This window comes from Dromiciops gliroides, chromosome 2 (genome assembly GCF_019393635.1).
Source record: "Dromiciops gliroides isolate mDroGli1 chromosome 2, mDroGli1.pri, whole genome shotgun sequence".
Classification (NCBI taxonomy): domain Eukaryota; kingdom Metazoa; phylum Chordata; class Mammalia; order Microbiotheria; family Microbiotheriidae; genus Dromiciops; species Dromiciops gliroides.
Window position 1 is genome coordinate 232,459,428 of NC_057862.1, and position 12,100 is coordinate 232,471,527.

At 44.3% G+C, this 12,100-nt stretch overlaps 1 pseudogene; it reads left to right on the forward strand.

The window, feature by feature from the left end:
- The first annotated feature begins 10,060 nt into the window (after positions 1–10,060).
- LOC122738620 lies at positions 10,061–11,644 on the forward strand (annotated as a pseudogene).
- Positions 11,645–12,100: the final 456 nt, after the last annotated feature.

Consider the following 12,100-nt stretch of genomic DNA (forward strand, 5'->3'; position numbering starts at 1 on the left):
AGGGAAAAGAAAGACTCAATCCATCACTTCCAGCCCCAGAGAATGATCTTATGAACTTGAAAGGTCAGAATATTTTGGACTTCTTAATAGGTATTCTAGCAGTGTCCCCTGGACAGTAGTGGCTAATTGCATCTGCATTGGGAACTGAGGACAAAGTAGGTGAAATGAAGAAAGGCAACTTCAGGATTCTACAAAGAATAAAGTAAAGCTGCATCAGGCCTAAGAGGAATTTCGTGGCTCCCCAAGAAGAAGAAACAAGGCTCCTAGAAATCAGGAGCTATCTATTACCCCTTTGCCACATGCATGGTTCCCTTCTTATACCTTTCATATGCCTTTCTATGCATGATTCCACTTTCCCTGAACCATGGATGTACTTGTGGAAGAGTAATCCCCAACTCTGTGGAGGAACATTGTACCAACTATTCTTACTACATTATTTTGGAAAATTGTGTTTAGTCTTTTTCAGTCGTGTCCAGCTCTTCATGACCCTTTATGGGTTTCTTGACAAAGATACTAGAATGGTTTGCCATTTCCTTCTCCAGCTCACTCTCCAGATGAGGAAACTGAGGCAAACAGGGTTAAGTGACGTGTCCAAGGTCACTCAGCTAGCAAGTGTCTGAGGCCACATTTGAACTCTCTTCTGACTCAGGTCGGGCACTATGTGCCACCTAACTACCACTAGTAATATCTATGCATTAGTAAATAATCTGTTTCTAAAAGCTAATTTAAGCTTGTCTGGCTAATTGCTATCAATCAGTGGTGGAAATCAATGATGGAAGTTCATGAGCTATACAATTAGGGGGGAAAAAACCCTCATTCCTTCAGGGTTACCCTTAGAACCTCAGGAAGAAATATCTAGTCACCCTCGAGGACCTAAGCTACTAGTTTTAGGGGGGAAGGTGGGAAGTGAGTCCAGACCTTTCTGTCCTAGCATAGATATGGGTAAAGGCCTGAGGGAGGGTGGCTTAGATGCCCTGAAAGTATGTAGACTGCCTGGGGAACAAAGAGGGGGGGAAGGAGAGAGACCAAAAAAAGATGGATCCTATGGAACAAACGACATAAGCTCCAAGGGGAAAAGAGTAGCTAGGTCCCTATGCTGCATTGCTGGGGAGTGGGGCAAGAGTGGAGGACAACCACTGGAAAGGGAGCTGAGAGAGAGGCAATTGACTAAATGATATTTTAACTCTCTCCCCTTGTAAAACTGGCAAGGACTTGATCGTTTCCCAAATCCAGTTTTGTGTGGATGGAATTTTTGGTGACATTTACAGGAGACAGCTGTCCATTTCAAGTCGGCTGTATCATTCTGATGCTGAAGTTACATCTGTTAAGAAGCCTCTACGTTTGGGGTTTTTTGTTTTGGTTTGGTTTTTTTCCTTCTGGGGGCTACTGCCCGCTGAAAACATGTCATTCAACTGCATGCTCAGAAGCACCCACTCGACAGAAACGTGAGCAAAAGGAAATAACAATGCAGCCCAGGCCGCACCATTTCTGGAGTATGAAGAGGCTGCGCCAGGCGAGGGAGTGCCATCCGGAACGAACAGAACAGAACCGAACGAAACAGAGAGGCCGGCCAGGGCCGCCCCCCCGCCCCCCGAGTCCTGCTTCTGCCAGCTCTGAGCGCAGTGTGTCGGAGCGGGCTCAGCCAGCCCCGCCACTCACGTCTCCAGCACAGGGAGAGGGAAGGCTGCTCCTGGGAGCGGGGTTACAGTAATGATCCGTGACCACACACAGACACACTGCAGTCGCTGGCTCCGGGCGACTGCTGCTCGTGACCTTCATTCCCCCCCCCCCAAAAAAAAAAAAAAAAAGAAAAAAGCAAGGGCCTCTCCTCTGGGGGCCAAGTGGAATAGGCCATCTGGAAGCGGGAGCCGATAACCCCCTTTTCTCCTGCCCCCACCCCTAATAGGGGACGAGGCAGCTGCGGCTTAGGGGCACCTGCCCAAGTGAGCCCGGCTCCCTCGAAGATGTCCTTATCCGCGCGCACGCAGCAGGACGTGCGTGGGGCGCCGTTGGTCTCTTTCTCTGGACCACGTGTACCCATTCCTACTCACACCAGCCAAAAGAAACGTCAGAAACTTCTCTAGCTGTGAGTGCTGGAGAACGAAATTGTCAGCTGCAGGTAGTCATTGGCTCTTTTGCGCACCTGCTTTTTGGCCCTGGGAACCCGGAATGTCTAGTCTGGGAGAGAAGACTGACCTGAGCAATCTCACTGAGCAATGCTGCCCCCTGGGAGGACTCTCGGGCAGTTTCGGGAATGGACTTGTGTGGTCGTGTCCTACTCTTCACGGTCCACTGGCCCATACTGTCCGTGGGATTGTCTTGGCAAAGATACCGGAGTAGTTTGCCATTTCCCCTCTCCAGCTCATTTTAGTGACTTGCCCAGGGTCACAGAGCTAGTCAGTGTCTGAGGTCAAATCTGAGTCTTCCTGACTCCAAGGCACAGAGCTCTATCCACTTAGCCACTTAATTGCCTATAAGGGAGGCTAGTATTAGCTTCCACCAGTGAGGACAACCATAGACCAGCGCCTTGAAGAGCCACAGGCCACAGTGTGGCTGTGCAGTCCGATAAGGGAGCCGCAGCTCCTGCTGCAAGGAGGACATCGGAAACTGCGCTCTCTGTTGCCTGTTGGTTCGTTTTTCTTCCTCCAGAGCTTGGAGGCCCATCTCAGCTGCATGCAAGCTGCTCCTGATACTGAACTCCATCAGGCCGGGGTCCTTGGCCATCTCCTCCCAGCTTGCCGGTGTCTATTCCCAGAGCCCTCAAGTCTCGCTTGCAGACATCTCTGTAGTGAAGCTGTGGCATCCAGCAGGTCTTTGGCCTGAGGCTAACTCGCCATAGAGTAGATCTTTAGGAATGCGCCTATCTTGTAATGCGGTGCCGAAGGCGAAGGCGGTGCGTGTGGAAGCTGGTTAAGGCTTCTTTTGTCTAGTGTATTAGTCCATGTTTCGCTGCCCAGCAAAAAAAAAAAAAAAAAAAAAAAGCCTGATGTGGGCTCAGGACATTGTTCAGGGCTTTTTTTTTTTTTTTTTAAAGAAAGCCATAGGCTTTCTCAAAGGTATTCCTGGAAAGGACACCTTATGGCATCTCACTACATCTCAGACAATTCAGACTGGGAAGGTAGAAGAGATCTCAAGGATCATTGATTAAGGTTCTTTCCTTTGTACATATCTGAGGAAAGTCAAGGACCTAGGTCATACAGGTTTGAAGGAGCAGAACCCAGAGTTCTAAACCCAGGCTGTCTGACTCCAAATGAAAGAGAGAAACTGTGACCGAGACAGGATCCCATCATGCATCCATATTGGGCAACCTCCCTGAGCACTCTCACCCTGCCCCCTCCAACTTTTCAGTTTCTTTTTATTTTATTTTATTTTTGAGGTATCCGGGTTAAGTGACTTGCCCAAGGTCACACAGCTAGTAGTGTCAAGGGTCTGAGGCTGGATTTGAACTCAGGTTCTCCTGACTCCAGAGCCAGTTACTCTATCCACTGTGCCACCTAGCTGTAGAATTGTCTTTACCTTTCTTTGTAACCTGTGCTTAGCACAGTGCCTGATAGTAGTTACTTAATAAATTGTTTAATGGACTGACTTATTTCACTAGCATGTGTCAGAGGTGTAAGGGTTCATAAGGCTCAAGTGAGATAATAAATCTAAAGCAATTTCCAAACCTTAAAGTGCTATATTAATACCACTTATTAATAATAAGTATTATTATAGCCTCCAGTCCAGTGATGACTTGCTTCATTCCTTAACCTTCTATTGCTAAGTAAGCTCAAGCAGTGTTAAGGAACAATATAGAAATGTGGCGGTAAATTTTTAAAAACCCGGGTGGGGGGGGGGGGGGGGTGGGGCATGTATGCACACTTGCTTTTGAGTTTAATCTGCATTATTAACACTTAAATTTAACAATGGCTCCTCTCCCAAACTGGTTAAATCTGGCTCCATCATACCCTTAAATAGTGATATTTGAAACCAGATTAAAAGGAATTGAGACAATGACTGTGATAATATAAACGTAAAGAATCACAACCAACACCTAAAAATCAGTACACCTCTGCCAAACCAACTGTATTAATATAATGATTAATCATGGTCCCCAGAAAAGAGATGAGAAATCCAGCCTCCCTCCCTGCTTGCAGAGGTAAAACTATGGATGCTGAACATTGCATATACTGTCAGGCTTGGTTGATGTGTGGGTTAGTTTTGCTGAAGTGTCTTTTTTCCTCTTTGTAAAAAAATTTCTTGTAGGAAGTCTAATGATAATAATAACTGATGCTCACAAGTGACTTGAACACTATGACTTCCCTTCTCCACTACAGAGCTCCTCTGCACTAGAGCCTTGCATTTAGTTATTAGGTGCATCAGTCCTGGGTAAGCCTGGCCTCCTAGAAGAGGTATCAGCCTCCTTTTCTATCACTCTTCAGCTCACTGATGCTCAATGTCCTAAGATAATTTACTTTTGTGTGTGTGTGTGTGTGTGTGTGTGTGTGTGTGTTTTTTGTGGTTTTTTGGTGGAGCATTGGGGTTAAGTGACTTGCCCAAGGTCACATAGCTAGTAAGTGTCAAGTGTCTGAAGCTGGATTTGAATTTAGGTCCTCCTGAATCCAGGGCCAGTGCTTTATCCACTGTGCCACCTAGCTGCCCCAGATAATTTACTTAAAGCTTAGGTTTTAGCTCATCTATAGTGTCTTCCCACAAGTGTGGCATGGAAAGATATTCAATATCTAATATTTATCAAGTATGGGACAGGTATTTATTTCTTACACACAGAAAAGAAAAACTAAAAAAACACAAAGACTCACAGTACACAAGACAAGATGTAAGCAAACAGTGAATATCACTTATAAATACTATTACAATATGCCAGGAAGTTGCCAAAACTATTAAAGCAGATTACAGGGCAGCTTGATAGGAATTGCTGCATTTTCCTTTGACTCTGCACTGTATAAGTGTAAAGTTCAAGCCTGATATATTTGCATAAGACTCTTCTTATTGGTGGAGAGAATGGTCACTTGGCACTTCCTATCTGCATGATGGACAGAAGCAGAGAAAAGAAACATTTTTCTTGATTTCTGTTTCTGAGAGAGATCTTCAGAGAAAGACCCCTGGAGGGATAGAAAAGACTGGGAAGCAACAGACCTATAGAGGAATCAGTGCTTCAACATTTCCCTGATTTCCAGTTTGTTCCCTAGAGAGAGAAATCTTCCCTTGAGATGAGATCCATTGAGATGAGAGACTCAGCTGAGCTGAGATGTAACACTGCCAGTGGGAGAGGTCATTGACTTTGTGTATCGTCTGGTATATTCTAAATGTATAACTTCTATGATTTCTATTTGCTATCAGCTAACAAAAATTGATTTATTTATTCCTAATGGTCTTTTGTATAACTAGCAATTTGGTGATAAAGCAGTCAAGCCTTCAAATACAGCTTGGGGCACTCTTTACCCTTTAAGGGATAGTGATTTGTAACCCCCAAATTCATTTTCCTCTACAATAACAACACTTAAGGGGGGAAATGGAATAATTCTAGTCTGGCACCACCTTTCCAAGGAGAGCAGAGTAGCCAGCTTCAGGGCCCCCAATCTCATGCTCCCTTCAGGCTGGAATCAAGGTCTCCCTTTGAAAGAAATTCAAGGTTTCAGAGATATGCTTCCCCTCAAGCCACATTTAGGAAAGTCATGTGGATGTACACATAGCCTACATACACCTTACACAAACAACTCTGTATCATTTGCTAATCCAGGCCAGAGTATAGGTTTATTATTCTGCCAGTGGTCATTTTCTTTCTTTCCTTTTTTTTTTGGGGGGGGCAGGGCAATGGGGGGTTTAAGTGACTTGCTGCCCCCCACACTACAATTCTAAAGTGGTCAGGGAAGGTGATACAGGAAGAGGGATGGGGTTGTCCAAGCAGAGGAGAGTGAGGCATGAGAAAATCATTGGGAAGCAGAAATGAGGATCAACTGGGATGTGTCAGTGCTGGAGGCAGGTAGCCCAGAGACAAGAAGTCTAAAATACAGTAGACTAGGAAAAGGGAGATCAGTGGTTGCATGAACTGGGAGGAAGTGGGTCAAACTGGAAGATGATCCATTATTATTTTTTTGTTTTGTTTTGCAGGGCAATGAGGGTTAAGTGACTTGCCCAGGGTCACACAGCTAGTAAGTGTCAGTGTCTGAGGCCAGATTTGAACTCAGGTCCTCCTGAATCCAGGGCTGGTGCTTTATCCATTGCTCTACCTAGTTGCCAAATTTTTCTTTTTCTTTTCTCTTCTTTTCTTTTTTGTGGGGCAATGAGAGTTAAGTGACTTGCCCAGGATCACATAGCTAATAAGTATGATCCATTATTATTAAAGCATGACCTCATGATTCAAGAAGAAACCCTCTTAAACATGACTACTGTTCAGTATCTGCGGCAGGTGAAGAAACTCCTTCACTTACGGACAGGGTGTTAAACAAGAGAAGTGATATAGTTCCATAGACACACATTCCTTGCCTGAATTAATCAGGGACCAGAGAGCTTCAAGATGTTAGGAAGAGAGATTACTGCCCTCTCTCTGGTGTTTTTTAGAGGCATAAGAAGGAGCATCAGGAACCCTAGAAAAAAGGAAGTTGTGAACAAGCTTTTTGTTTATGTGGCTGCAGTCTTGTTCTTGTGAATTGACCACTATGCCCTCAAAGTTTTGAGACAACTCTCACCAGATTTTCCTGCATTTCTTATCAGTATAATAACTTTTTTGGTTATCATTATCAGAGTTGCTTAGGTGGCATGAGATGATGCAGTGGGTAGAACCCTGGGCCTAGAGTCAGGAAGATCTGAGTTCACATTCGGCCCCAGCTGTGTGACCCCCAGACAAGTCACTTAACTCTGTTTGCCTCTGTTTCCTCATCTGGAAAATGAGTTGGAAGAAGGAAATAGCAAATTGCTCCTTATGTTTGGCAAGAAAACCCCAACAGGGTCATGAAGCCTTGGACCCGACTGAAAACAATTGAACAAAATGGGCATAGTAATAACACCTACCTCCCAGAGTTATGTGAGGATTAAATGAGATAATAATTGTAAAGCTCTTAGCACAGAGCCTGGCACATAGTAAATGCTATACATATGTTAGCTATTATAGCTTTAGTGATGTTGAACAAAAATGAGCATGTAGGGTCTGCTAAGTGAAAGATACAGAGTAATAGCAACAGCAGCAACAGCAGCGAATGCTTAGATGGTTCTTTGCAATTTGCACACATTATCTCCTTTAAGCCTGACAACAGCCCCTGGGGTATGTAGTGCAAGTATTATATCCATTCAACAAACAAAGAAATCATGTCACAGAATTTTGTGTTTTCCCTGAAGTGACACAGCTACCACTGGGCAGAGCCAGGACACCAATCCTAGGCATCAGACTCCAAATTTGTGCCCTTTTCACTATACCACAGCTGCCTCTTTTTTTTTTTGTTTGTTTTGTTTTGTTTTTTTCAGGGCAATGAGGGTTAAGTGACTTGCCTAGGGTCACACAGCCGGTAAGTTTCAAGTGTCTGAGGTCAGATTTGAACTCAGGTCCTCCTGAATCCAGGGCTGGTGCTTTATCCACTGTGCCACCTAGCTGCCCTACAGCTTTCTTCTCTCTCTTTTTTTTTTTTAGTGAGGCAATTGGGGTTAAGGTGACCTTGCCCAGGGTCACACAGCTAGTAAGTGTTAAGTGTCTGAGGCCTGGATTTGAACTTCAGGTACTCCTGACTCCAGGGCCAGTGCTCTATCCACTATGCCACCTAGCTGCCCCCTACAGCTCTCTCTTAATAAAAGAATATACAATTCCTAAAAAACTCATATCTTATAGGAAAGAAAATCCTTTGTTTTTGTTTTTAGCTTTTACTTACTTCAGAGTTACAGCAATGAATTCCTTACTTCAAAGGTACAGCAAAAACAGCTGGGTGGTACAGTGGATAGAGGGCCAGGCCTGGAGTCAGGGAATCATCTTCCTGAGTTCAGATCCAACCTCAGACACTTATTAGCTGTGGGACCCTAGGCAAGTCACTCAACCCTGTTTCCTCATCTGTAAAGTGAGCTGGAGAAAAATATCACTATTAAAATGATAAACCACTCCAATATCTTTGCCAAGAAAACCCAGATGGGGTCACACAGGAGGAATTGGACACAACAACAACAAAATAGCCAAAACAAATACACAAATGTTCTTCCCCAACACCTGGGGCCCATAATAACCTCCCTCCTATCCCTGGGAAGAGGAGGAGGATTCGGCTCACAATTTAGCCCAATCCCACCAATGCCCAAATACAAAGTCCCCCAAAGTTTTCAAAATCCATTTCTACTTATTTATTACTACTACTACTACTACTATACTACTACTACTACTACTACTACTACTACTACTACTACTACTACTACTACTATTAATAGCCAGAATTTCTATAGTACTTTAAGAATTTGCAAAGCACTTTATAAGTATTTCTCATTTGATATCTCACAAAAACTTTGGGAGCTAAGTGCTAATATTATGCCTCATTTTACAAATAAAAAAATGGAGGCAGACAAAATTAAGTGACTTGTTCCCAGTCTCACAAACCTAGTAATTGTCTGGGGCCATATTTGAAACTCAAGATCTTCCTCTTTCCTGGTCCAATACTCTATCCACCTAGATGTCTTTTATGCATTTGTATATCTATAGATACTTATTTTATATGTATATCACATATATATATACATATGTATGCTCACACACATACACACATATTTGATAGAAGTTAGAAGGAGGGACCTTTGAGATCATCTACTTCAGGGGTTTTCAATCTTTTTTTATGTATTGTGGATTACTTCAGCAGCTTATAAAGACTAGGCACCCCCTTCTCAGAATAATGTTTTTAAATGAATGAAATAAAATAAATGATTATAAGAGCAATCAATTTTAATTGAATATAGTTATCATTTTAAAATTTATTTTAATTAATTTTTTTTTTTTGGTGAGGCAATTGGGGTTAAGTGACTTGCCCAGGGTCACACAGCTAGTTTGTGTCAGCTGTCTGAGGCCAGATTTGAACTCAGGTACTCCTGACTCCAGGGCTGGTGCTCTATCCACTGTGCCACCTAGCTGCCCCAATTATCATTTAAAAAAAAAACCTCAGGTTAAGAACTCTTATCTAATCCAATCTCTTCCAATGGGGAAACTGAGGTCTAAGGAGATTAAGCCACCTACCCAAGGTCACAAAGGTGAGAAATGTCAGAAGTAAAATTTGAATCCAAGTCTCTTGACTCGAGAGCCTTTTTCCAATGTGCTTCCGTATAATAATAAATTTATATTCATACCTTTACCCCATTTGTGTATATGGGCAAATAAATATAGATGTATAAATGTTTGTATACATCTATACTGTAAGGTCCTAAAATTCCTAGATATGATATCTAAAGTCTAATGAGTGGTCATTTTAAATTAGAAAATGTATAGCATCAATCTTTGGGCATTAAGTACTTATTAAAGTATATTAGGGGTTAGTAAAGAGAAACACATGGATAAAGTATGAGATTTGCCTGCTCTCCCTATCCTGCCTGTCTCTGTCACCAAGCCCCTGTCCACCAATGAAAAGGCCTCACTTCCCCCAAAGGCTTCTCCCAAACCCTCCTGTGAAACAAGAAACAGGGCTGTCCACACACACAGCTCCAAACTATTTGGCTGGTAACACTGATTGACAGGACCCACAGGGCAGCAAATGTCACTTCTGGATGCTAAAGTCACATGGTTTCTTTTCAGGCCAGAGCTCACAATGTCCCTCCCAGCAGGGGGTGTCATTCCAATTCTCACAATATGTAAGTATTCGTGCATAGCTCTATATACACAGGAATACATATATGAGGATATGCATATACTCATGTCCCTTTTACATATATGTGTATGTGTGTATGTATGTATGATGTATATATATGTTTAGGACTGGTTCTTTAAAATGGAAGATAATAGGACTCCGACCAGCTTCTTCTGTGGGCAGAGCTTGAGTTTCATCTCTGGCCCCGCTGAGGCCCCAGACCCCCCCTGCCCCTGTCTTCCCTGCCTTCCTCTGCCACTGTCATGGAGGATCCCAAATACTCCGACCTCCCCGCATTGCCAGAAATGAACCAGATGTGTTTGAGATCAGTGACCTCCCTGAGGACAACCAAGCAGAATTTGATTCGGAGTTGGAGGGGCTGGACGAGTACAAGTATGGAGCACATCATTGTCAACCCAAATACTGCCTATGACAAGTTCAAAGACAAAAGAGTGGGGAGCAAGGGACTTGACTTTTCGGATTGTATTGGGAAGACCAAAAAGAACAGGCTATGATCTGGAGAGTTTGAAATGCTCGGAGAGGGACTGGGGCTGAAGGAGACACCCCAACAGAAGTACCAGAGACTGCTGCATGAGGTTCAAGAATTAATGACTCGGGGGGGTGGGGTAGGTGGCGCAGTGGATAAAGCACTGGCCCTGGATTCAGGAGTTCCTGAGTTCAAATCCGGCCTCAGACACTTGACACTTAATAGCTGTGTGACCTTGGGCAAGTCACTTACCCCCCATTGCCCCGCAAAAAAAAAAAAAATAAAGAATTAATGACTGAAGGGGCAGCTAGGTGGCACAGTGGATAGAGCACCGGCTCTGGATTCAGGAGGACCTGAGTTCAAATCCGACCTCAGAGACTTTAACACTTACTAGTTGTGTGACCCTGGGGTAAGTCACTTAATCCCAACTGCCCTGCAAAAAAACAAAAACAAAAACAAAAAGAATTAATGACTGAGGTGAAGAAGATAAAGACAACAGTGAAGGAGTCAGCCACTGAGGAGAAGCTGACGCCCATGGTGTTGGCCAAACAGCTGGCCGTCCTGAAGCAGCAGCTCGCTGCCTCCCACCTAGAGAAGCTGCTGGGACCTGATGCTGCCATCAACCTCACTGACCCTGACAGAGCCCTGGCCAACCATCTACTGGTGCAACTGGAGGCAGCTAGGAGCCGCAAAGGAATTGGGACAGGGGGCAAGGACAGTGCTGGGTCCTCCCCTGACAGCAGCCTGGTCACTTATGCCCTTCACTCTCAGCCTGAGCAAGACAAGTTCTCCCAGGCCGCCAAGGTTGCAGAGCTTGAGAAACGGCTGTCAGAACTGGAGGCAACAGTGCACTGTGACAAGACCTTCAGAATCCCTTGTCTGCGGGTCTGCAGCCTGATAGAAACAGTGGAGCTGCTGCAGGCAAAGGTGAGTGAGCACCCTGGACCTTACTGCTTTGGATCAGGTAGAAGCACGCCTACAGAGTGTCCTGGGGAAAGTGAATGAGATTGCTAAGCCACAAAGCTGCCATGGAGGATGCAGACACACAAAGCAGGTATATCAGTTGTATGAGACAGTTCAGCACTGGAGTCCCATTGCCTGCTAACACTTCCTGAACGAGTACAGCTGCCTTGTTACCATCAAGCAGCTGCATGAGAAAGCTATGCAGTTTGGTCAGCTCCTGACACATCTGGACACCACCTAACAGATGATCGCTGGACAAACGCTGCCCTACTGGCTTCAGGTGCAGGCTACCATGCGTGAGAACCTGGTCACAGTGGAGGGAAACTTTACCAGCATCAACACACGAATGAAGAAACTAGGAAGTGAGCAGAAAAAGTGGAGGGGTATAGTCCTCTGACCCGTTGTGTAATATCCTGTACTTATCAGCTTGAGTATGGCTGCTGTTTCCCTCTTTCCTTAATTATAAGAATCCCTGGGTCCCTCCCTTACCTCCAAAGAGAGGACCCTCCCTGAATGTGGAGTGTATCCCCCTTCCATACATTAAATAGTGGTGGTCAAGGGGAAGCATCTCCTGTTAACCCCTGGAGATGGAGGGCATGGAAACAGCCATTCTCCTAACCCATGTATAACACTGCTTTCCCGTGATGTGGTGGGAGTAGGGGTACATAGCTGCTCTGTGGCTAACTGTACAACTTTCTGATCATTAAATGCTGTTGTGCCGTAAAAAAAAAAAAAAAAGGAAGATAATGACACTGGAAATTATTCTAAGCTTTTCAGAGACATAAATGACCAAACTGCCTCCTGGCTCTTGAATTATGTTACCCAGAAAGAACTTAATAGCATGTTATTATCA